At 45.2% G+C, this 25,122-nt stretch overlaps 1 protein-coding gene across 2 annotated transcripts in view; it reads left to right on the plus strand.

Moving 5' to 3' along the window:
- Nucleotides 1-25,122, plus strand: part of VGLL4 (vestigial like family member 4) — a 92,508-nt gene that overhangs the window by 19,351 nt on the left and 48,035 nt on the right. Inside the window, exon 1 of one of the 2 annotated variants that reach the window (XM_023516978.1) lies at nt 24,454-24,513. The exons of the other annotated variant lie outside the window; for it this stretch is intronic. The gene's annotated coding sequence lies outside the window, so the exon portion shown is untranslated. Of the gene's footprint in view, nt 1-24,453; nt 24,514-25,122 lie in introns of those variants that run through there. 2 annotated transcript variants of the gene reach the window in all.

Consider the following 25,122-nt stretch of genomic DNA (forward strand, 5'->3'; position numbering starts at 1 on the left):
GGCGCCCGCCACAACGCCCGGCTATTTTTCGGTTGCAGCCATTGTTGTTTGTCGGGCTGGGCTGGATTCAAACCTGCCACCTTGGGTGTATGTGGCTGGTGCCTTAGCCGCTTGAGCCACAGGCACCGAGCCAGATGGCACATTTCTTGATCGGATTGAAGCCATCTATGACAAACCCACAGCTAATATTATACTGAATAGAGTAAAACTGCAAGTTTTTCCACTTAGAACTGGAACCAGACAAGGTTGTCCTCTTATTGCCACTACTATTCAACATAGTGCTAGAAATTCTAATCAACACAATCAAGCAAGAGAAGAAAATAAAGGACATCCAAATGGGTTCAAAGGAGGCCAAACTCTTATTCTTTGCTGGCAATATGATCTTAGAGAACCCCAAAAACTCAACCACAAGATTTCTGGAAGTGATCAAAAAATATAGCAATGTCTCAGGATATAAAATCAATGTTTGTAAATTTTGGACAGATGTCCAAAATTGGCCTTTGTATATGCCAAGAACAGCCAAGATGAGAAGCTTAATCAAGGACACAATCCCTTCACAGTAGCTTCAAAAAATTGAAATCCCTAGGAATATACAGAACAAAAGAGGTGAAGGACCTCTGTGGCTCAAAGAGTAGGGTGCCGGCCCCATATACTGGGGGTGGCGGGTTCAAGCCCAGCCCCAGCCAAAAACTGCAAAAAAGGGGGGGAAAAACTACGAAACTCTAAAGAAATAGCAGAAGATTTTAATCAATGGAAAAACATACCATGCTCATGGCCAGGAACAATCAACATTGTGGAAATGTCTGTACTACCCAGAGCAATCTACGGATTCAATGCAATCCCCATTAAAATACCAACATCGTACTTTCAAGACTTGGAAAAAATAACTCTTCGTTTTGTATGGAACCAGAAGAAACCCCATATAGCCAAGGCAATTCTTAGTAATAAAAACAAAGCTGGAGGGATATCACCATACCAGACTTTCAGGTATATCACAAGTCCATAGTGATTTAAAACAGCATGGTATTGGCACAAAAATAGGAACATTAACATGTAGAACCTAATAGAAAACGATGAGATGAAATTAACCTCTTACAGCCACCTGATCTTTGAACCTAAACAAGAATATACACTGGGGGAAAGAATCGCTATTAAATAAATGGTGCTGGGAGAACTGGGTAACCACATGTAAAAGACTGAAACTGGACCCGCACCTCTCACTACTTACAAAATTGATTCAAAATAGATAAAAGATTTAAATCTAAGGCATGAAACAATAAAAGTCCTTGAAGAAAGTGTGGGAAAAACACTTGAAGATATTGGCCTGAGGAAAGTTGGGTTTTTTTTTTGAGACGGAGCCTCAAGCTATCTCCCTGGGTAGAGTGCCATGGCATCACGCTCACAGCAACCTCCAACTCCTGGGCTCAAGCGAGTCTCCTGTCTCAGCCTCCCAAGTAGCTGGGACTACAGGCGCCCGCCACAACGCCTGGCCATTTTTTGGTTGCAGCCGTCATCATTGTTTGGCGGGCCCGGGCTGGGGATTCGAACCCGCCACCTTAAGTGTATGTGGCTGGCGCCTTAGCTGCTTGAGCCACAGGCGCCGAGCCGAAAGTTGGTTTTTTTGAGACAGAGCCTCAAGCTGTTGCCCTGGGTAGAGTGCAGTGGCATCACAGCTCACAGCAACCTCCAGCTCCTGGGCTCAAGCGAGTCTCCTGCCTCTGCCTCCCAAGTAGCTGAGACTACATTTGCCTGCCATAGTGCCCAGCTATTTTTTGGTTACAGCTATCATTTGGTGGGCCCAGGCTGGATTCGAACCCGTCAGCTCAGGTGTATGTGACTGGCACCTTAGCTGCTTGAGTCACAGGTGCTGAGCTGGGAAAGACTTTATAAAGAAGACTTCTGTGGCAGTTACAGCAACAACAAAATAAACAAATGGGACTTAATTAAACTGAAAAGCTCGTGCACAGCTAAAGAAACAAGAGAACCTTCGGAATGGGAAAAGATATTTGCATGTTATGAGTCAGTCAGAAACTTGATAACTAGGATCCATAGAGAACTCAAATTAATCAACAAAATAGATCCAACAATCCCCTATATTACTGGGCAAGAGACATGAATAGAACCTTCTTTAAAGAAGACAGAGGACTAGCTAATAAACATGAAAAAATGCTCGTTGTCCCTAATCATCAGAGAAATCCAAGTCAAGACTATGTTGAGATAGCACCTAATCCCGGTGAGAATGGCCCATGTCACAAATTCTCAAAGCTGCAGATGTGGAGGGAAGGGAACACTTTTACATTGCTGGTCGGACTGTAAACTAATACAACCCGTTTGGAAGGAAGTATGGCGAATCCTTAAAGAACTCAAATTAGACTTCCCATTTGATCCTGTAATCCTATTACTAGGCATCTATCCAGAAGAAAAAAAAAATTCCTTTTATCATAAGGACATTTGCACTAGAGTGTTTATTGCAGCTCAATTACAATCCCCCAAATGTGGAAACAGACTCAATGCCCACCAATCCAGAATTGGATTAACAAGCTATGCTATGTTTGTAACGTGGAATACCAGATTATAAAGATGGAGATTTTGGAACATATTCTTCTTAGCAAAGCTTCACAAGAATGGAGAAGCAAGAACCCAGTGTAATCAATTCTAATTTGAAGGCAGTAGATGAGCTAATACAAGGTGGGGAGGTAGGGGAATGAGCAAGTGGAGAGAGGGGAGGAGAGAGGGGGACGGGGGTCATTGCGAATGGCATAGCTCTTGCAGGGGGTGGGACAGAATTATAAGAGGGACTTTATTTAACAAACGCAATGAGTGTAACCTAATTCTTTGTACTCTCACTGAATCCACAACGCCTGGCCATTTTTTGGTTGCAGCCATCATCGTTGTTTGGCGGGCCCGGGCTGGGAATTTGAACCCGCCACCTTAGGTGTATGTGGCTGGCGCCTTAGCCACTTGAGCCACAGGCGCTGAGCCAACTGTAACTTTTTATACTCTAACTTTTTAAAACTTAAGTCTGTAGTGGATATTTTATCCTCTTTCTATGTGGGAGATAGTTACTTTATCCTCTTTTGAATTTGTATACCTTTGACAGTTCTTAGATGTGTTAAGTTGTTACATGTATTTGCTTGTCTTTAGTCATACTTCATTTACTTTAAAGATAATGGAATATCTTTCATTAGGTGATATAAGCTTGTCATTAAAGTAGTTACCTTGTCAGGTGTGGTGGTGTCTGCCCGTAGTCCCAGTTGCTTGGGAAACGGAGGTGGGAGGATCACCTGATCCAGCCCAGGAGTTTGAGGCTGCAGTTTGCACTGAGTAGCCACTGCAGTCCAACTGGTACAACATAGTAAGAGACCGTCTCTAAAATTTTTTTTAAAAATGGTTGCTTTGGAAAATTATACATTTAAGTTAACAGTGTGACGATCTCATTCTCAGAAAACTTTTTTTTTTTTTTAGTGTCAGTAACTTAAACAAAATGTATATATGTGTCCAGTACTCACAGAGTGCTTACCGTTTGCCAGACATAGTGTCAGTAACTTAAACAAAATGTATATATGTGTCCAGTACTCACAGAGTGCTTACCGTTTGCCAGACACAGTTCAGTAGAAGTATACCTGTAGAACACAGAGCTAGTTTTCTTTTTTTTTTTTTTTTTTTTTGAGACAGAGCCTCAAGCTGTCCCCCTGGGTAGAGTGCCGTGGCATTACAGTTCACAGCAACCTCCAACTCCTGGGCTTAAGCGAGTCTCCTGCCTCCACCTACCAAGTAGCTGGGACCACAGGCGCCCGCCCGGCTATTTTTAGGTTGCAGCCATCACTGTTGTTTGGTGGGTCCAGGCTAGGGATTCAAACCCACCACCTTAGGTGTACGTGGCTGGCGCCTTAGCTGGTTGAGCTATAGGCGCTGAGCCAGAGCTAGTTTTCTTATGTCATTCTGAAGCTGATTCCACAAGTTCTTTGGAATAAATGGGTTCAAGTCATTCTAGAATGACTACTTTGAAGATGACAACACTCATTTGCATGTTTATTAAAAAATTTAAAACTCTAATTTCATAAGCCCTCTCCACCATAGAGAATCACCCATCTAAAGTGTAGGTTACATGTGGGCACAGCGTCTGCTGGCACCTGGGCGTCCCCTCTGCCAGTAGCACTTTTCATAGTGTTGTACATGGCAGGCTCTTTGTGATCTGCATCATGTTTGAGATCCCAGACCCCTTATTTTAGGGGGTTGAGGCGATTTGACTGTCACCCTGGGAAGAGTAACAATCTCTGGCTTTGCCTGTATTCTGTCAGCTCTGTATATTCATTTTCGTCCCAGAGACCAATTGTCTATGTGAAGGAAGTTCTGGCAACCTGTTTTTTGCTTCAGTTTATGGTAATAGGAATGCTACCTGTTTGTGTCTAAGTCGGTGGCTCTCAACTTTCCGAACAGTCGCGACTCTTTCTTGAATACAGTTCCTCTGGTTGTGGTGACCCCCAACCATAAAATTATTTTTGTTGCTACTTCATAATTTTGCTACTGTTATGAATTGTAATGTAAATATCTGATATGCAGGGTGGTCTTAGGTGACCCCTGTGAAAGGGTCATTTGACTCCCAGGTTGAGAACCGCTGCTCCCAAGTGATACTCTGTAAGTCACTGCCCCATTCCACTGAAGAGAAGGGATGACCGAAGCTCAGGGCAGCACCTGTGGCTCAAAGGAGTAGGGTGCTGGCCCCATATGCTGGAGGTGGCGGGTTCAAACCCAGCCCCAGCCAAAAACTGCAAAAGACAAACAAAACATAGCTCAGAGCTGCCACAGTGGTCTTGAGAGCTCAGTTCAGGGAAATATTTGTGGCACCTTCAAAAAGTTATCATTGACTTTAAAGGTTATGAAATCTCCAACTGTGCCAGAACTTACGTGTCATAAGGAAAAAACCCAAACAACTTGTAGTTCCTGCCCTTTCAGGGCTTGTATTTTAAATAATAAGAGAAGAATGAGAAACACTTGAAGAAGTAAGTAAGGGACACTTGGATGTGTCACCCACCCACACAGGTATTCATTTTGTTTTGACTTTGTATCCTGTGTTTGCGTGCATGTGTATATTTTCTTTCACAGTTTATTTCTTTGGGTTCAGAAGAATTTCCCTTCCATATATGATTCACCTTCCACATTTGGTTATTGCAGTTGTGACAATTGCTTGACTAATTCTTACGTTGCCCAGGGCTCACTGAGAGTCTTGGGAAGATAGGGCCGTCACTTCCTCTCTCCCCAGTGTTGGCTCTGTTTCTGCTGTAGATGTTAAAAGATGATAGCTTGTTTTTTGGAAAATGTAGTATTTTAACAACTTTGCTGAGAAATAATGCACGTAACGTGCAGTTCACTCAAAGTCTACAATTCAGGGGTTTTAGTATATTCGCAGAGTCGTGCATCCATCACCACGGTCTGAGTTAGAGCATGTCTATCAGCCCCCAAAAGAAACCTCGCACCCTTCACTTTCCTTTCCTCCCCCCTTCCAGTAACTACTGATCTACTCGCTGTCTTCATAGATCTACTTAATTCTGGACATTTCATGAGTGAAATGAAATCATAGAATATAGGGTCTTTTGTAAATCCATTCTTTTTATTGCTGCGTAATAGCCCCTAGTATGGCTAATACCACATTTAACTTATGCAGAAAGTCATGTGTTTTGATAAGCAGTTCTGGCTCCTCCTAGGAAAAGGTCTGTCCTGTGAGCGGTTGAGCAGTGATGCAGACTGTGGTGCTTCTGTGCACTTGCTTTGCGAAAAACAAGCCGTGTTTGGGAGCAGCGAAACGTCAAGGTCCCAACCCTGTGGTACGACTCCTGGGACAACAGTGTGGTTTATTTTTAGTATCCAAGTGATACTTTCTGTTCCGTGATCTCTAACTTCAGGTAGAGATATATCCATAGAAATAAAATCTGGTATTTCCAAGCCCGTGCTTTGAAAGACTTTAGAACCAAGCGTCATTCAAGCTGGACCACAATGGATTATGAACTAAGTGTTGTGTAGGTTTGTTCTCAGTTGTCACAGAGTCAGTAAGGTGGTCTGCCAAAGGCCAGCAGGGTTACTTAGGAGGCCTACTCACAGAATTTAAAAGCAATGAACTCCCAAGGATGAATTATCTGACACAAACAGTAAGGTCTGGTTACCACGCGGGATCTATTCTGTCATGGAGTAGCACTTGAAAACCATCTGGGGCAAAAGAAAAAGCCTCTGTCACTGTTGAATTTTTGGAGAGAGAAACCTTTAGAAGTTCATGTGTGATTGTTTCTAGAGACGTTAATTTGTTTTGTTTCTTGTTTTGTAAACATTCATGAAATGAAATGGAGACATTTAAGACTATTCTGAAGATCATGCTGGTCTCTACTCTGTTAGGCTGGGCTGTTCTCACTCAGTCCTGCAGTTACCTGCTTTGGCATCTCAGAGGGTGATCCTGGTGGCTTTGCGGTTGTTTTAAATTTAATCCTGAACTTACAGAGGGGAAGACGGTTTTCCTTCTGAGCAAGTTGGGACAAATTTCTGCAGTTAAAGTGTTAGTTTCTCTTTGTTTCCTCCTGTTTCTCCCATTTTTCTAAACTTTGAGAAATTTACAGACGTGTTACTTAGGGACTCTTGTGGGGCAGAGTTGGTGCTTTTGGGGAGTAAGTTGTTCTGTGGTCCAAAAGACATAGATATGTAAGACGTATGTGCTTTATAAGAAATATAAGACAGCAGATAGTATAGTCATTTTCCATATAGGGAAACTGAGGCATCAGTAGGTTTAGGGAGATAACTGAAGTTCTGAGTATAAAGAGGTGAACATTAAAAAAAAAGAGAGAAATAGGCCAGCGCAGTGGCTCACGCCTGTAATCCTAGCACTCTGGGAGGCCAAGGTGGGTGGATCACTTGAGTTTAGGAGTTTGAGACCCGCCTGAGCAAGAGTGAAACCCCATCTCTACTAAAAATAGAAAAAATTAGCTGGGCATCGTTGTGGGCGCATGTAGTCCCAGCTACTTGGGAGCCTGAGGCAAGGGGATTATTTGAGCTAAAGAGTTTGAGGTTGCTGTGAGCTATGATGCCATGGTACTCTACCCAGGGGCGACAGAGTGAGACTCTGTATTAAAAAATAAGTAAGCATGAAAGCTATAACCCAATTGCAGCCCAAGATGAAGGGCAGAGAGGAGGGGGAGGGTGGGTGGAGGGAGGGTAATTGGTGGGACCACACCTATGGTGCATTTTACAAGGGTACATGTTAAATCTACTAAGTGTAGAATATAAATGTCTTAACAAAATAACTAAGAAAATGCAGTGAAGGCTGTGTTAACCAGTTTCATGAAAGTATTTTAAATTATATATAAAACCAGCACATTGTACTCCATAATTGTATTTATGTACACAGCTAATTATTAAAAAAATAAACAGACTTGGTGCCCGTAGCACAGTGGTTATGGTGTCAGCAACATATACTGAGGCTGGTGGGTTTGAACCCGGTCCAGGCCAGCTGAACAACAATGGCAGCTGCAAAAACAACAAAAATAGTCAGGCATTGTGGTGGGTGTCTGTAATCCCAGCTACTTGGGAGGCTGAGGCAAGTGAATCATTTAAGCCCAAGAGTTTGAGGTTGCTGTGAGCTGTGATGCCACAGCACTCTACCCAGGACAGCCTAGTGAGACTGTCTCAAAATAAACAAACAGACATTTATTTTTTTAATTAGAAGAACAAACCACACTTTCAAATGATGATCTCTTCTAAGAAGAGTGATCCACATTTTACTGCTGGCTGCAGGACCACCTAAATCTTGGTCTCTGAAACTCATTTCATCCGGGCATTTCCTGAGTGGATATGACCTATGTAGTCAGGTCATCGGTTCTCTCTTCTTCCATATAACTGCTGAAATGTCTCAACCTGTGGATCATGACCCCTTTGTAACAATGAAAATACATCCTGCATATCAGATATTTACATTACGATTCATAACAGTAGCAAAATTACAGTTATGAAGTAGCAACGAAAATAATTTTATATTTGGGGGTCAGCACAACATGAGGAACTGAGGGTCGGCATTAGGAAGGTTCAGAACCACTGTCCTAGAGTATTTGATATGGTGCTGCCCAATCATATTGTTGATCAGCTGTGCAAGTGGAAAGGGCACAGGAGAAGATGCCCCAGCCACACCCTTGGGGCATGCCTGCAGTGGGCTGATCGCAGCTCCCCATACACTGCGATTTTCCTGCCTCAGCCTCCCAAGTAACTAGGATTACAGGCGCATGTCTCCGTGTGCACCTAATTTTTTTTGTTATTGTTGTTTTTTGTAGCGATAGAGTCTCACTTATTGCCCAGGCTGGTCTCAAACTCCTGGCTTCAAACAATCCTCTTGCTTTGGCCTCCCCAAGTCCTGGGATTACGGGTGTGAACCGTTGTGCCTAGCCGGAATATGCATTCTAAATAAATCTCCCATGTGATTCTGATGCAGATGGTCCAGGAACCACACTTTCTTTTTTTTTTTTTTTTTTTTTTTTTGAGTCAGAGCCTCAAGCTGTCCCCCTGGGTAGAATGCCCTGGCATTACAGCTCACAGCAACCTCCAACTCCTGGGCTCAAGCGAGTCTCCTGCCTCCGCCTCCCAAGTAGCTGGGACCACAGGCACCCGCCACAACGCCCGGCTATTTTTTGGTTGCAGCCGTCATTGTTGTTTGGCGGGTCCAGGCTGGGGATTCGAACCCGCCACCTTAGGTGTACATGGCTGGTGCCTTAGCCGGTTGAGCTATAGGCGCCGAGCCGGAACCACACTTTCAAAACATACCAAGCAGTGAATGGAGCAGCCGAATGAAAAACAACAAGGGCCGTTTCCACGATTGACGAAAATAAATTGAGGACCACTTTGGCTTTACATAGAAGCTCAGTAGAGCATCTAAGTCATGATTAGATTTAACCACAGTTAATTTGTTCCCACATCTTCAGAAATGCGCTTGTGACATGAAGACCATTGCACCCGGATAGTCATAGAAATATTCATCAATAGCAACTCACAGGAGATCCTGAGATAAAAACATACACTTGACCCTTGAACACATGGGTTTGAACTGTGTGGGTCCACTTACAGGCTGATTCTTTTCAACTAAGCAGCTGGAAAAGACAGTATCCAAGGGGTGCCGTGTAACTGGCACTACAGAGGGCGGCTTTTCCTACACGTGGGTTCTGCAGGCAGACTACGAGACTTAGTGTGTGCTGGGGGCAGGGATCCTGGGACCAATTCCCCTGCTGTCTACCCGGGGATGACTGTAATTTCTCTAGTACATAATACCTATTTTTAACTCTGTGCTGAAAATAGGATCCTTTGCTGCTTCTGTTCCATAGGCCCACATAACCCAGTGGATAATGTCTTGTGTTAGCTGTCCACCTTTGTCAGGAAAAGTTAATATGAGCTACTTAAGATACTTATCGAAGTACCATGTGCCTAAGTAAATGGGTCATCCCTAGCTGGGACAGCCCGAATGAGTGTAAGGAAGGAAATGCAAGATTCATTTTAGGCTTTAGTTCTCAGTCCAGCAGATGGAGACGTCTCGGTTACACCTGTCTCTCTGATTTGATGGGGCTTGTGCTGTGGAACTGTTGATCATATAATCCCTAGAAAACATGATTGAAATGAGATTGACAAAGAGCTACACAGGAAAGTCAATGACACAAGCAGGATAAGGGGTCTGGAGAACCAATCGTGAGGTATAAATGTCAGGGGCTGTAAACCACTCATCCATTTAATTTGCTAGAAGTTAATATAGTCTAGTAGGTGCCAAATTACATTTCACTTTTACTTTATTTCCACATTACTCTAATTCCCATTGACCTTGTGTCAAGGCTGAAACAGGTTAGGAGCCTTTTAGTATGGGAGCAGCTTTAATCATCATTGTCAGCATGGGTTTTAAGAAAATAGGTTGGCGGCTCAGTGCCTGTGGCTCAAGTGGCTAAGGCACCAGCCACATACACCTAAGGAGGTGGGTTCAAATCCAGCCCGGGCCCGCCAAACAACAATGATGGCTGCAACCAAAAAAAAAAAAAAAAAAGAGCCAGGTGTGTGGCGGGCGCCTGTGGTCCCAGCTACTTGGGAGGCTGAGGCGGAAGACTCACTTGAGCCCAGGAGTTGGAGGTTGCTGTGAGCTGTGATGCCATAGCACTCTACCCAGGGGGACAGCTTGAGGCTCTGTCTCAAAAAAAAAAAAAGAAAAAGAAAATAAGTTGGCATCTATTAATCACATAATGCTGTATTTCTTTATTTTGTAAAACTGTTGAAATAAGGCTCTGGGAACATGGGTTGAATTTCTGAAGTACCTGAATGTCTGTGGTGGACATCACTCTACGGAGTTGGATACCCAGATGTACGTGGTGGGGAGTTAGCAATGGCTGGGGCCTCAACATATGCTGGTTTATCAAGAAACAGGTCAAAAAGATAAATGGCTTTTAGAAGAACATTTGTAATCAAATTCACGTGCCTTGTAAAAGAGGTAAGAATGAGGGTTAGGTTTTGTGTAGAGGACTTTTGTTTCTAAGTCTGGAGGCTGTAGATAACTATAATAAAAGATTTCTTTTTTTCTGAGACACAATCTCACTCTGTTGCTCAGGCTTGAGTGCCATGCCATCAGCCTAGCTCACAGGAACCTCAAGTGATCCTCCTGCCTCAGCCTCTTGAGTAGCTGGGACGACAGGCACCTACCACAATGCCTGGCTAATATTTTTATTTTTAGTAGAGATAGAGTCTCACTCTTGCTCAGCCTGGTCTTGAGCCCTTGACCTCAAGCAATCCTCTTTCCTCATAGGCCAGAGAACATGTGTCTGGAAAGGGACTAATATTCAGAAAAAATAAAGAACTTTTATAGCACAACACTACAAAGATAGGGAATCTCATTTAAAAGTGGGTCAAGGGTCTGAATAGATACTTCTTCAAAGAACATTGTACAAGTGATATGCATGGAAGGATACTCATATCTTCCATCATCAGGAAAGTGCAAATCAAACCACAGTGAGATCCACCTAGTCAAATAGGTGCAGTACAAAGAAAGACGATAGCAAGTGTTTGAGGGTGCAGAGAAGTGGGAACCCTCGTGTGTTAATGGAATTGCAAAATGGTGCGGCTACTTTGGTATATAGTTTGTTCATTGGTCAAAATATTGAACATAGAGTTCCATGCTGAGGTACATATCCAAGAGAATTTAAAATATAAAAATTTATATTTTAATAGAATTATTTGTTTATGATAGCCCAGAAGTCGAATCAGTCCACGTATCTGTCCACTGGTGAATGGGTCGATAAGTGTGGCATATCCTTCACCATGGGGTATTACTTGGCTGTATATAGGACTATGGTACTGACACATTCCATGACGTGGGTGAACTTTGAAACTGTTGTGCACAGAAGACACACAATCCTTAGTGATCCCATCTATGTGAAAAGTTCAGAGTAGGCCAATGCACAGAGACAGAAAGTAGGTTAGTGGCTGCTAGGCTGAGAGGGAGAGCCGGGGAGTTCCTGCTGATGGGTGTGAGCTTCTTTGGGGGGTAATGGTATGCTCTAAAATTAGACTGTGGTGATTATTGCATAACCCTGAGAATATACAAAAAACACACTGAATTGGACACTTTAAATGGGCAAATTATATGCTATGTGAACTATATCTTCTCAATAAAGCCATCATAGAATCTGGGGATTTGACATGGAGAGTACTGTTCTTCAATTTATTCCTTTGTCTGCAAAGTTTCTTTTTATGTGTTTGCATCTTCTTACATTTAAATGTTTTGCAAAATATTATGAGCTCAATTGTAAAGTTTCCCTGTGGCACCTGTGGGTCATTCTGAGCCCACCTGAGTGCTGGCTTTGTGTCCAGTGCTGGGGGCTGTCCCGTGCTGGGCCCTGCACCCCACAGCGTCTCTTCTCAGACGGGTATTGTCACTTCCTAGCTAACTGATGAGGAACAAATGGACACCATTTATGTTGTAACCAGGACAATCTTTACAGGGAATAAATTGTGTGGGGCCGAGAACTGAGGGACTAGGGTGAGGGGAGGAGGGAGTGGGGCTCCAGGTCGAGGCCAGTGCGCAGGGACGGCCAGGTTTAGGTCTGGATCTGCTGCTTTCCTGCTTGAATGTCGTCATTGGCTCCTGAGAGTCCCAGCTCTTACTTAGTGTGGCTCAGTAGAAAAAGCAGCCCCAGAATTTCCACATGGAAGAGTGTAGGGGAGCCGGTCTGATGGGAAGTAAGCACAAGCCAGAGTTTTACGGATGATGAGTGTTTATTTGAGGGGAGTTAGAGCCCTGGGATGACCACAGCCGCCCCATCCCTGGCGCTGCATGTGGTGGGGTCTTGTCTGTCTTGCCTGCTGCCTCTTGCTCCTGGTTTGTCTTCCTCCCTCAGAGGTAACCTGCTGCTTTTTATGCCTTTGACCCGTGGGCCCAGGGTCGTGGGGGGCCTCGCCACTTCCCACCTTTCTCTGGCCGGTGTGATTTTGTTCCCTGGCAAACTGTTCACCCTGCACAATCTGCTCTGCTCTGCTCTAGGCGTGGTCCCTGGAGCCAGATCTTTGGGTGCTAATCCAGGTTTTCCTATTTCCCTGAAAGTTGCCAGGCCATTTTTTTGCCTCTACTTCTTCCCCTATCAAATGAAACTAGTGACAGTCCCTACCTCATAGGTAATTAGGAGGATGGATTCACGTTAAGTGAAGCTTCTGGGACAGTTGGTGCTCTCACAGCCTGTTTATTAATTTCAGGCAGAGTGGGTGGCTCCTTCCTCTGCTTTCATTACCACTAATCAGCTACAGAGGATATCCTGTCAGTTCCCTGAAAAGTTTGGTATGGCCAAAAACTATAGATAATAAAGATTGTTCCACAGGTTAAAGTCATCCCGGGAAGTCTGTCTTAGAATGGAGTTAGTTTTAATGACTTAAAGGCCCCTTGTGATGTAAAATCTTTTTTTTTTTTTTTTTTTTTTTTTTTTTGAGACAGAGCCTCAAGCTGTCCCCCTGGGCAGAGTGCCGTGGCATTACAGCTCACAGCAACCTCCAACTCCTGGGCTCAAGCGAGTCTCTTGCCTCCACCTCCCAAGTAGCTGGGACCACAGGCACCTGCCACAACGCCCGGCTATTTTTTGGTTGCAGCCGTCATTGTTGTTTGGCGGGTCCGGGCTGGGGATTCGAACCCGCCACCTTAGGTGTACGTGGCTGGTGCCTTAGCCGGGTGAGCTATAGGCGCCGAGCCGATGTAAAATCTTTACAGACTAAAAGGGCCTGTGCTGCAGAGATGGGATGGTGGGGTGCAGGGTGGATGGAGTGGAATAGGGGAATTTTGTGAGGTCACAAATCAGCCTGCTGTCCCCACCAGAGAGCCTCCAGCAGGCCTGGCAGCCCCTCTGCAATCACAGACCAAGCACCCTGAGTAAACTGCTGTGGAAATCAGACTTGATGCTGTACCCAGGGTCTCTCAACATTAACTTTATTACATTTACACACCTTTGGGCATAAGGAGAAGCTCTTGTTATGAAACACAATTGTACATTGTTCTGAGATGCCAGTGGTTTCAACAGTCCTTGAACTTCATTAATTTATTTTAATTTTTGCCGATGTGGAAGTGAGGTGATTGTATCTTGGGGTTTATATGTGATTATACTTGAGGGTGAACGATCCTCTTTACATCCAGTAGGAAAACATTTGAATTCGTGTGTGTCATTAGGCTTCTATTTTGCATGATGAATATAAAGATAAATGGCGCTAGGAATGTGGTCCAGTTCATTAAGCCACCGCCAGCTCTGATCCAGGACGCTTGCTGTCAGCTCACCCAAGCTCAGCTGTACCTTTGAAGTGCAGGCTGAGCCTTTCATCTTAGATCATTTTCACTTAATGACAGCCTGGCCTTTGATCAGCTTGGTTTTCCTTTTTCTCTGGCTTCATAAGAAGTCACTTGGAGGTAAGGAGAGACCAGAAGTGGGCCTAGAAATGGCCCCAACTTTTATGAGCACAATGGTTGATTGACTTACATATCTTAAGTAAATACACTAAAGGGGCCTCAGCCCTTCCTGGCTCCTCATTGATAAAATTTGCTCACCGAGTAATATAAACTTAAAAAGAGAGGGAGGAGCCGCGGGGAGGATGGAAAGAAATAGAAATAAAAAGTTAGCAACGTCGCAGTGCCTCGTATTTCAAGGTGTTTAATTTGGGGGATCACTTTCATCCTTCCTCCTGCATTTAAAACTTCTCAACATCATGGGGTGATTTAGAACACATTGTTTTATATGCTAATGGAATATTTGTTTTCAGGTTAAATTTTATGACTGTTATTTCATCAGCTCTTGGAGCTTGGTAAGGAAACAAGTTCTTGATTGGGTATAATCTCTGTATAAGGATCTTTAGATTTCCAGTTGACATTAAAATCTGGGGAATAAATCTGTAATTGCCCCTTTAAAAACCAACTCAGGGTCACCTGTTGTTCAGTTTTCCTGCACATTGTCACTAAGCTGCTTTTATCAATATGAAATAAAAATGCATTTCAATATTTAATTACACTTACCCACATAAGAAATTAGTAAATCAGTAAGTCTCCAATAAATGTTTTAATGCTCTCTCAAGCTAGCCAGGATACTTTTAAACTTCAGTTCCAAAAGCCTTTCACTTTCTCTTTCTTTTTTTTTTTTTTTTTTTGTCAGAGAAGCAAATATCTTTTGATAATAGCTTAAGCCAACTATCATGATTGAGTAGAGTTACCTGTAAAAGCTCTTCAAAATGTACTGCAAACTGTGGAGAACACAGCACACGTCTGCATGTTAGCCTGACACTGATTTAACTAAGGATGCCGTGTTATGATTTTTTAGAATTAGTGTATTGTAAAAATACACTAGAATTAGTGTAGGTAGATTTCATTTGAGTTGATTTAAAAAATCACTATTTGGCCTGGCACCTGTAGCTCAAGTAGATAAGGCACCAGCCACATACGCCAGAGCTGGTGGGTTCAAATCCAGCCCAGGCCTAAACAATGACAGTTCCAACCAAAAAATAGCCTGGCCTTCTGGCAGGCGTCTGTGGTCCCAGCTACTTGAGAGGTGGAGGCAGGAGAATTGCTTGAGCCCAGGAGTTGCTGTGAGCTGTGATGCCATATCACTCTACCTAGGGAGATAGCTTGAAGCTCTGTTTTTTTTTTTTTTAAAAAAAATCACTATTCATACTTTTCCTCCTGTGAGTATGCATTGTTATTGGTTTCATATTTATTCTTCACAAATTAGATCTAACCCAGGAAATATATGCTGAATGAATGTTGAATAATCATGCGTAATTGGAAACTCTTACCACGATCCCTGCCACTAAATAGGACACATCTATATTATTTTAATTTAAAGAAAATGGGTTTTGTTAGACTGAATTTTTTTCTCCAACCATAAAATCAGAGTCTTACTAGAATATTAAAAATGTCAACTGATAATGATGAAAATGTGGATAGAGAAGGTTAATTAGATTTTGTTAGATCGCCCTGTGGAACTTAGAATATGGGGTTATATTGCTAGCTCTATCTTTATTTCCCTTCTTATATATTGATAAGCCGTAGGGGAGGGTGTAGCTTTCTGACTTTTTGAATTCATAGAGTTTCTCAATTTATAAGAAGGAAGGGCTGGGTGGTGTCTGTGGTTCAGTAGGTAGGGCGCCGGCCCCATATACCAGAGGGTGACAGGTTCAAACCCGGCCCCAGCCAAACTTCAACAAAAAATAGCCAGACATTGTGGCGGGTGCCTATAGTGCTAGGTACTTGGGAGGCTGAGGCAAGAGAGTCGCTGAAGCCAAGAACTGGTGGTTGCTGTGAGCTGTGACACCATGGCACTCTACCTAGGGCGATAAAGTAAGTGAGACTCTGTCTCTTAAAAAAAAAAAAAAGGAAGGAAGGGCCATCACTGAATATTGAATTATTAGGAAGAAAAGCAGGATGGTCTGTTTTGGAAAGGTAGGATGAATGCACTGCTTCACCGGTGCTCTGATCTTTTTTTTTTTTTTTTGAGACAGAGCCTCAAGCTGTCCCCCTGGGTAGAGTGCTGTGGCATTATAGCTCACAGCAACCTCCAACTCCTGGGCTCAAGCGAGTCTCCTGCCTCCGCCTCCCAAGTAGCTGGGACCACAGGCTACTGCCACAACGCCTGGCTGTTTTTTGGTTACAGCCGTCATTGTTGTTTTGGCGGGTCCGGGCTGGGGATTTGAACCCGCCACCTTAGGTGTACGTGGCTGGCGCCTTAGCCCGTTGAGCTACAGGCGCCGAGCCCTGATCTTTTCTTAAAATGTCTCTGGGACCTGTCTGGGCTTTGTCCTCATTGACATCCACATTACTGAAGCCTTTTCCCCACTCCCTCCCATCCCTGCCCTGTCTCCTGGCACAGTGGGGTTAGACCACCCTTCTCAGAAGTCTCAACTGTTCTGCTCCCATTCAAAGCTTGCTAGTATCTGACTCACCTGTTGAGCCTTAACTACTGCTTACTGCTAGAACAAACGAACCCTGTGTTTTCGCTCGGCCCTGCATACCCAGGGCGCACGCACGGTGGCATGGTGTTCTTCTCCACCGTTCCTCCTACGGTTGGCCCACCTGTATCGCCCATGATCCTGTTTTCAAGTTTCCAAATCCTTCCCATTCTCAAATCATACTCCTATTAGAGCTGGAATTGACATCTTAATTCATATGAAATGTCTATAGCATCTCTCTCTTTTTTGGGGACATGCATTATCTTCAAATGGATAAATATTTACAAACTTCCCTCATTTAATTCCTGATGTGATAGATACTGGTCGGTAAAATCTACCTAAGCAAAACTCTTTGGTGCCCTCAATATTGCTTTTTGGTAGCAGCTTTATTGAGATATAATTCACATACCATACAGTTCACCCATTTAATAGAGTTTCTTATTTATTTTGGCATTTATAATGTTCTCCCTTACAGTTACTTGTCTTCATAACTCACCCCTCCCACTAGAGCTAGAGTGTCCTGGGGCAAGACCAGACCGGGACTCAGACACCTCTCATTTTCCTTGGTTCCACGCACAGCCCTGCAAACTCAATAAGCGCTATGATGCTTGTGCTTGAGTCACATCCTCTTATTCTTTCTGCCAGCCCTAAATCCTACACATTCTTTAAATAGGACTGGAGTCAACAATTTAGTCTTTAAAGTAAGGGCTCCATGGGTTTCTTTCTGGGGTGATGTGTCAGGGACATGAGCTCACGTACCTGTCAGTTAGAGATGAGACTATCTCACCAAGAGAGCCTAGGCGGCAGCTTTCATAGCAAAGGAACACCCCTGGGCCTTACGCCGGAACGTGAATGAGTTGGGTCTGGGAATGTGGCCATAATGTTTGTAAATAGTGTACAGTGATGTAGGCATCAGGTTTAAAAATGTTTTAAGACAGTGAAGACCAAGAAATGTTTACTTACCAAGGTTGTACTTGGTGAAGAAGGTGGTGGGGCTTGCTCTGTAGGCCAGACCTTAATGTGAAGGAGGCCCTCTGGAGAGGGGCGAGTGGGGGGATGGAAGGGCATCCCCAGCAGGAATGAGCTATGGATTCTGGGGTGGAGGAGGAAGGTTGACTTTCTGCCCCAGGTGTGATGTGATGCCAGAAGGCAGAATGGAAAAGGTTCATGCTAATTGCTTTTATTTGCCTGGTCCATACAGGCCACTTACTAAACAAATATTTGCTAGGCACCTGCTATGTTTCAGGCTAAGTACAAAGCAGCCCATGGTTGTGTTGTTGGGTTTCTTTTAGTGTCTTTTTTTCTTTCTTCTTTTTCTTTTTTTTGAGACAGAGTTTCACTGTGTTGCCCTCTGTAGAGCTCTGTAGTGTCACAGCTCACAGCAACCTCAAACTCTTGGGCTTAAGAGATTCTCTTGCCTCAGCCTTCCGAGTAGCTGGGACTACCAGGCACCCACCCACAACGCCGGGCGATTTTCTGGTTGCAGTTACCATTGTTGTTTAACAGGCCGGGGGCCGGGCTTGACCCCTCCAGCTTCGGTTATGTGACCGGTGCCCTACTCGCTGAGCTATGGGTGCTGAGCCTCTTTTAGTGTCTTTTGCATGAAAATGTGTTCCAAATAAGAATTGTGCTGATTTGCGATCAGGGAGTTGTGTTTATAATCCAGTTTAGTTCTAGGCTCTTGCATTGCAAATAAATGGTGCATAAGAAATGAGTAACAGGGCTTGGCACCCATAGCACAGTGGTCACTACGCCAACAGTATACACCAAGGCTGGAGAGTTCAAACCCAGCCTGGGCCAGCTAAATAAACAACAGTGACAATTGCCACAAAAAATAGTCAGGCATTGTGGCAGGCCCCTGTAGTCCCAGCTACTTGGGAGGCTGAGCCAAGAGAACCTCTTAGGCCCAAGAGTTTGAGGTTGCTGTGAGCTGTGACGGCACAATACTCTACTGAGGGCAACATAGACTCTGTCCTCCCCCCCACCCCCCCAAAAGGTAACAGATTGAGTGACAATGACAAGGTGCATATCCCCATACTATTACTACAAAAGGGACAAGGTTACTTGTTTATAATAGAAAAATCTGTTGGCATCACCTCACCCAAATGATCAAGCTCAACTTGTCCACTAACAGGGTGGCCTGGCACCTGGTGCTTTCAGATGGAGCGCAGTGGAGAGTGTACTGTGTCACCTTGTCGGTGCTTTTGCCCAAAATGTGTAAGTCAGGTCTAATCATAAGAAGATGATGAGACTACCAAAAATCGTAGCGAAGCTAATTGGTCTGGATTATTTTCAGAAAGTCAGTGTTTTGGGTTGGGTGCAGTGGCTCATTCCTATAGTCCTAGCACTCTGGAAGTCAGGTGGATCACCCGAGGTCAGGAGTTCAAGACCAGTCTGAGCAAGGGTAAGACCTTCTCTGTACTAAAAATAGAAAAACTAGCCAAGCATGGTGGTGCATGCCTGTAATTCCGGCTGCTTGGGAGGCTGAGGCAAGAGGATTGCCCAAGCCCAAGAGTTGGAGATTGCTGTGAGCTATGATGGTATGGCACCCTACCTAGGGGAACAGAGATGCTATCTCAAAAAAAAAAAAAAATTAGTGTTACGAAAAAGGAAAAAATTCCTTTAGATGAAAGGAGATGAAAGAGATCTGACAACTGCCTGGAGCAGTGTGTGATCCTGGATAGGATCCTCTCCCCAGCCTCTCTGCCATCAAAAAAAAAAAAGACATTTGGATGTTAGATAAGGGCAGGGTATCAGCTTTAATTAACTTTGCTGGGCATGAGTGTGGTATTGTGGCTTTCAAGGGAAATGTCTCTGGTCTGAAATATTTAGGGATGAAATATCAAAGTCTTCAAGTTACTTTCAAAAATTATAGCAGTTATAGCAAGAAAGAGTATATGCCTGTCGCTAAACCAGCTGACCGAAGTGCTTATACTAAGTGAATCAAAGTAAAGCGAAGGGGCCTGGCCTGGTGGCTCATGGCTGTAATCCCTGTACTTTGGGAAGCTGAGGCAGGAGGACTTTCTCTTGAGGCCAGGAGTTCTAGACAAGTGTGGGCATAGTGAGACCCTTGTCTCTACTACTAAACAACGCCAACAACCAGAAACCCAAACCAGCCAGGTATAGTGGTGGTGCATGTAGTCCCAGCTACACAGAAGGCTGAGGCAGGAGGATCGCTTGTGCCTGGGAGTTGGACATCACATTGAGCTATGATAACACTGCTGCTCATTCTCATCTGGATGACACAGCAAGACCCTGTCTCACAATAAATTAACGGAGTGAGATGTTCATTGCTTATTTAACTTTTTGGTAGCTTTAGTAATTTTTTGCAATAAAAAGTGGAAAGAACTAAAATTATTTGCTTGGGCACTTAGCCCTTTCAGTGATAAGGTTTCCTCGCCTGTCTCACCAGGCTTCCTGATTATCAGGACCTGAATGGTGTGTGCTCCTGAGCTCCTCAAGCTGCCTTCACATTGTCAGGACTGTGGCGGCTTTGAACTTGGTGTCCTATGATAATAATGCTTGGAAAACTCACCCTGTGGCTTCTGAAACCAGCGTATTTAGCAACACAGCAGGTTCATGAATGGCTTCTGAGACATTTGACTTGGGGGCTTTGTCATGCTCATCCCAGCCACCTGCCACCTGCCTACTCTGGGGGCGGGAGGCTGGGGTAAGACATCATCTTCAGAGCAGAGATGCCCAGATGTGGGCCTTCAGCGGGGTGCGTGTGCCAGTTTGTGTGAGAAGTTTGTTTGAATTGATTCTTGGAGGCATCATTGTATTCCTCAGGGTCTGGGCTAGAACCGCAGAGAACAAGATTGTCTATTTTATGGTATTGATAAAAATAAATTTGTATTTTCCAAGTTGGACCTGGGCAGCCCAACCCAGGGAGAGGGTATCCAGAAAGATGCTTTTGGAACTAGGGCTGACAGGGCCCTTTGAGTTGGGTTTCCAGGTGGAGATGGGTGTGAATTGGTAGAGGGGGCTCAGGACAGACCTAGTGAGGGAGAAGGTGACTTCACACAGGCAAATCAGAGGGCCAGGAGGGCCGGGGGTGGGGGAGGCCTGGTTTACTGAGAACCAGCCACATGCTGGGCAGTTGCCACATCCCTTCTTTAATCCTGGACGTAGCTCTGGGCCTCTATGTGGGTTCACGATGCCATCTTCACACATGTGGAGACAGTCACAGAAGTCAGCTGGTCCCAGCTCATGCAGCGGGCTCCTGGTGGAGCAGACTGCAGTGCTCACTGACCACACTCCTGGGGACCGGGTCCCAGCCTTGTTCATTAGGTGGTGGAAGCAATATCTGTAAGAGCTGTACTCAAGGAGGACTCTCATGGCCGTGAGAGTGACAGTGGTTTCCTTTGTCCCATCATCTCACCTTCCAAATGGGAATTGTACCAGTGATGGGATTCAATAGACACAGCACCATGAGCAGCCCGCAGTGGGCTGGCCCCTTTCTGAAGTTCTCACTGGTTGTTCCCCAAAGCCCTTATGGTAGATGGAGGAGAGGTCAGCAGAGAGGAAGAGACCGCCGAGATCACACACCTCTCTGACCCCAGAGCCCACTCTCTACCATGTTTCTCTCTCATGAGGCCAGAGGGGTCGGGGATTCTGAAAGGGATGAGATGCCTGTGCCTCCCTGGGCAGCGCGTGGTGACCCCACGGGTGTCAGGATGTGCAGGAAGGAGAGCAGGTCCTGGGCACACACTGGGAAGTGCTGTGCTGGGGGCTCAGGGTTACGGGACGCTGAGGAAGGACAGTGTAATTTTTCATCCCGTCTCTCTCCTTCCAAGATTCCTTCTGTCTTTCCCTCTTTCACGTTCTGCCTCTCACTTCCTCCAACTCTTCCCTTTCCAGTGATCAGCGGCTGATTCTAAGGTTCACCCTGGTCAGGGCAGTGGCCCTGTCAAACCTTCCAGAATTTTCTTCATTTAAAGAATGTTTGAAAAAGGCAGATACAAGCATATGACCATGGGTGCTTAACCTGCCGCATGGCAAAAGACAGAATTTCTCTACCTGAACACTTGGAATTTGAAGAGCTAATACCATTTCCTCCCAGTTTAATTCCTCTGTTTTGTGGCAACGTGGGTCCCCCCCCCCCCCCCCATGGCTCAACTCTTGAACAGGTTTGAACGAGCCCCCGTTTTTTTATGTACCTTCATTTCAGCTGCTCCTTCTAAATATTTAAAGCTCTACCAGAGAGGAAATTGGGCCCCTAGTGCAGTGATTCCAGAACCATCTGCTAACAATTTACTTTCATAACTCTCCTCCTTCTCATTAATAGTAAAATGTTACAAAAGTAGATTTACAAGTAAATACAGGGAGGAATTTCTGCCAGGCTTAGAGAGCCTTTTCCATTGAGTGCTCTGTGCACTTGGTATGGAAGGTTCTTGAGCTGGCTGTCTCCTTGGGATTCCCAGGTCACGTGTCAGGGCCACGTCAGGACTTCTGGCCCGTCAGACCACAGTGCTAACGTTCAGGCAGACTTTGAGTCCTCACTCCTCCACCAGCACTGAAAACTGGGCTCACCCTCACTGGGACTCCGCCTCCCTAATTGACTCAGGCCCCTCAAAGCTGCCGTCAGGCCTGCAGTTGGGAAGTGGAAGACCATGAACCAAAGTTGGTGTGATCATCAAGTCTGGCTCCAGAAACCAAGGCACTGGACAGGTGTTTGATCTTCTTGAATCTCAGTTCTGATTTACAAAGCCGAAACTAATCGAGCCTAGATGTGCTGACCTCCTGCCTGGCTAAGCTGTTGTTCTGTGCCTGAGTTTTCCCCAGGCTGATGGGGACAGGCAGACATCCACCTGGTTACAGTATTTCATAATCTTATCAAGATACAGTTCAGGTATAAAGCAATTTGATAAGGTAAATCAGATGGCATGGACTTACTTTTAACCCTGAAGACAACCAAATGATTTTATTTATTCCTTTATTTTTTTTTTTGAGACAGAGTCTCACTCTGTCACCCTAGGTAGAGTGCCTTGGCATCATAGCTCACAGCAACCTGGAGCTCTTGGACTCAAGTGATCCTCTTGCTTCTCTTCAGTAGAGAACCAAATGATTTCAAATAGTGTAGAACTTTGATAGTTAGACACAGCAGTGTATGGACATGATTACCGAACTTTCATTTTAAAGTATTTTTAGTTAGTACTTTTTGATTCAGACCAACCTTTCCACTCCGTTTAATAAAAACAGTTTAGTTTATATTCACAGTAGATGTTGAAAATTATTTGACATTTTTGTTCCCCTTATAGCTGTTAAAACCAAAAGGGCCCACAGATGTCGTCTCTCATGTACCAGCACCATGGCTACTGGCTGGGAGACTTCTCCCACCAGCGCCCCATGTGCGGGAGACCCACCTGGCTCATGAGCAGGTCCCTAGTCCTGCCTCCTCACTCAGGGGTGAACCTGCACTCCTGGGAAGCCAAGGGCACTTGTCTGGTCAGTGCGCACAGCAAGCTCCAAGTCAGATGGCCCCGCCACTGCAGGCCTGGGACCCTCCCCTGGCCTGGGCTTTTCAGTCAGAACCCTGGTTTCCCCCGCAAGGCGCAGGTTCATCTATACGCTTTCCCCAGTACCTGGCCAAGAGGCCCAAGAGGCCCACTTTCACTTCTGGCACCACCCATTGACTCCCTCCTGTCCTTAGGCTATTCCAGTCCAGAATCTGTACAGTGAATTGCTCTCATCTCCAGCCCTGCCCTCCTCTCCTCCTCCCCCTGTGTCAGCTTCCTGGGAGTGACTTAACGAAATCCCACAAAATGGGGGCTCATGGCAGGCATTTACTGTCTCACAGTTCTTGAGGCTGGAAGTGAGAAATCAAGGCGTCTGCAGGGTTATTTCTCACTGGCCTCTCTTCTCAGCTTGTAGACGGCTGCCTTCTCTAGTCCCGTGTCCTTACCTGGTCATCTATCCCTCTGTGTGTCCCTAACCTTCTCTTCTTATAAGGAAACCAGTCGGATGGGGTTAGGGCCTTCCTGATGACCTCATTTCACCTTAGTGACTTCTTTAAAGTCCTGTCTCCAAACACATTCCCATTCTGCAGTGCTGGGGGGGTTAGGACTTCAACATAGGAATTGGGGGGCACCACTCAGTCCCTCACTCTTCCTCCTTTCCTCCCCACTGTCTCCTCCATCCCTTCTCTCTGTCTGCCTCCTCACTCCCCCCTCTCCTCCTCACTCCCCCACCTGCCTTTCATTATTCAGTGACACATTCTGCAACATGGAAACCAGGGATCTAAACCCCAGGTTCCTCCTTCCAGCTGCTCTATTCATTAGCTTTGTGGCCTTGAGCAATTCACTTAATTTTTTGAAACACTTTTTTATTCTTTTTTGAGACAGTCTTACTCTGTCACCCTGGGTAGAGTGCCAGACAGCCTAGCTCACAGCAACCTCAAATTCTTGGGCTCAGGTGATCCACCTGCCTCAGCCTCCTGAGTCGCTGGAATTACAGCCTTATACCACCACACCTGGTTAGTTTTTCTGTTCTAGCAGAGATGGGGTCTCATTCTTGCTCAGGCTCAAAAGTCCTGAGCTTAAGCAGTCCACATGCCTTAGCCCCCCAGAGGGCTAGGATTACAGGCTCCAGCTATTGTGCCCGTCCTGAAACACTATTTTCAGGGAGCTCTTTCCGCCCCTCTTCCCTTTCTACATTAAGGAAAAATCAAAATAATATCAGCTTCTAAATGGTTTTGAAATGTACTAAATATAAGGTATAGGAAGTCTCCCACAAGCGGAATGTCATGAGACTACTTGGATTCCTTAAAATTCTAGTTAAAATGGTATCCATTTCACCTCCACCAATTTTACTGTGTTGTTATTGTCCTTGATGACATTATTAGCAGTCAGGGATGAGGGTTGTGGTTTTTCTCTCTACACCATCTCTTCATTGGTCTAAAGAAAAGCTGCTCAAGCCAAGCGCAGTTGAGGGTGGGGAGTGTGTATGGCCCCAGCCGCTGGCTGGACGGAGCTCCAGGAGGTTGAGAGCAGGCCCTGCGAGTTTACATCTGAGAGTCTGGGGCTGCCTGGGGCGCCACCGACTGTGTGAAAGGTACTCTGTGTCACAACCTCAGGGCTGGTGGGACAGGGGCTTGGTTACCCAGTCCGGGTAGAGCTGCCTGCATTCCTCGGCACCCACCGGCAGAGTGTCACAGTTTTTATCTGCTGGCTGGTTTGTGTTGCCTAAATAGCCTTCCTTTAAAAAAAGAGAAAAAGCAAATGAAAATGGGGCTGGCCACAAGCTGAACTATTTGAAAGAGGTTGGCTTTGCGGTGTCTTCTCCCCAGCTGCTGGACTATGAGACAAAGAAGTATTATTTGAGAGAAATGAGTAAGCCTTGGCCGCGCCGTGGGGAGCAGTGAGGGGGCGGCTGTCGGGGCTGCGCCTCCCAGGTGCCTTCTCACCAGGACAGATGAGGTCGGTCCCCATGGGCTGTGGTCAGCCAGGCGACCCATCAGCACGGCCAGCGGCTGGCGCGGAGGACCAAGCTGTGGTTTTACTTTTCTTTGATTTTGGTTCAAATACGATAAAGGGGGTGGGGAAAGGGAACATAAAGTCTTAGACACAGCAGAGATTAAAATTGTAGAATAAAATAGTTGGGCAAGGTGGAAATTTTTGTCAAAAATCTTTTTTTTTTTTTTTTCAGATTTTTTTTTTTTTT

Source organism: Otolemur garnettii, unplaced genomic scaffold (assembly GCF_000181295.1).
Source record: "Otolemur garnettii isolate 467f Iridium unplaced genomic scaffold, OtoGar3 scaffold00101, whole genome shotgun sequence".
Taxonomy (NCBI): Eukaryota; Metazoa; Chordata; class Mammalia; order Primates; family Galagidae; genus Otolemur; species Otolemur garnettii.